Genomic DNA, 1,314 nt, shown 5'->3' with positions numbered 1-1,314 from the left:
CCGCCATGGCGGTATCCGCCAAAACAGCGCTGCTGAGGTCATCGAAGAGATCTGTGACTACATCAAGTTGGTCCGATCGGAGCAGGTGGTCGACGGTGCTGGCATGAAGGTCATCAACGATTTCGCGGACACAGTACGCTCCCAACCCTTATTAGCGCCGAGAACAACTGCGTCGGTTATCACAACACTGGCTGCAACACCAAACTGGATCAAGACGAAAGCAACAACAACGAATATATCGACGATACTGGCAGCAATAGCGGCACCAATAGCGATAGCGACACTGACAGTGATAGCGAAGAGGAAAACCGCTACAACAACAATACCCTTTCAGGCCGCATCTTTTACGATGCCGTACGCTTTGATTGGCATGGCGCCCAAGTGAGAAAGCTCTATGCGCAACCAACCATAAAGGGCATTTCTGGCGAGAGAGGTGTGCCGTGGATATGGCTCAGGCGAACCACCGCTGATATAAACTGCACAAACAACGAGTTCAACACGACCGACGACGACGAGTGCACAAATGGCAACCCCAGAAGCTTCCCCGTTTTGCCAAACCCCCTCGACAGAAAGAGAGTACGCGGTGCGATCAAGTATGCCCTGCTGGTCGACGAGGAAGATGATAAAACCGTCAATGCCATCAATGAGATATCAACCAACATGGCTACGTCTGGTATAATGTCTACTATTCCAGGGAGTGCCTTCCACGTCGCCAGGTTGGCCAAGAAGCTCGGCGCCAAGTCGACCGGTCTTAGGGTTAGGGTTTAGGGTTAGGGTTAGGGTTAGGGTTAGGGTTAGGGTTAGGGTTAGGGTTAGGGTTAGGGTTAGGGTTAGGGTTAGGTTAGGGTTAGGGTTAGGGTTAGGGTTAGGGTTAGGGTTAGGGTTAGGGTTAGGGTTAGGGTTAGGGTTAGGGTTAGGGTTAGGGTTAGGGTTAGGGTTAGGGTTAGGGTTAGGGTTAGGGTTAGGGTTAGGGTTAGGGTTAGGGTTAGGGTTAGGGTTAGGGTTAGGGTTAGGGTTAGGGTTAGGGTTAGGGTTAGGGTTAGGGTTAGGGTTAGGGTTAGGGTTAGGGTTAGGGTTAGGGTTAGGGTTAGGGTTAGGGTTAGGGTTAGGGTTAGGGTTAGGGTTAGGGTTAGGGTTAGGGTTAGGGTTAGGGTTAGGGTTAGGGTTAGGGTTAGGGTTAGGGTTAGGGTTAGGGTTAGGGTTAGGGTTAGGGTTAGGGTTAGGGTTAGGGTTAGGGTTAGGGTTAGGGTTAGGGTTAGGGTTAGGGTTAGGGTTAGGGTTAGGGTTAGGGTTAGGGTTAGGGTTAGGGTTAGG

The sequence above is a fragment of the Acanthamoeba castellanii genome (genome assembly GCF_000313135.1).
Source record: "Acanthamoeba castellanii str. Neff unplaced genomic scaffold scf7180000084429, whole genome shotgun sequence".
In the NCBI taxonomy this organism is placed as follows: Eukaryota; Discosea; order Longamoebia; family Acanthamoebidae; genus Acanthamoeba; species Acanthamoeba castellanii.
This window is presented reverse-complemented; position numbering follows the sequence as displayed.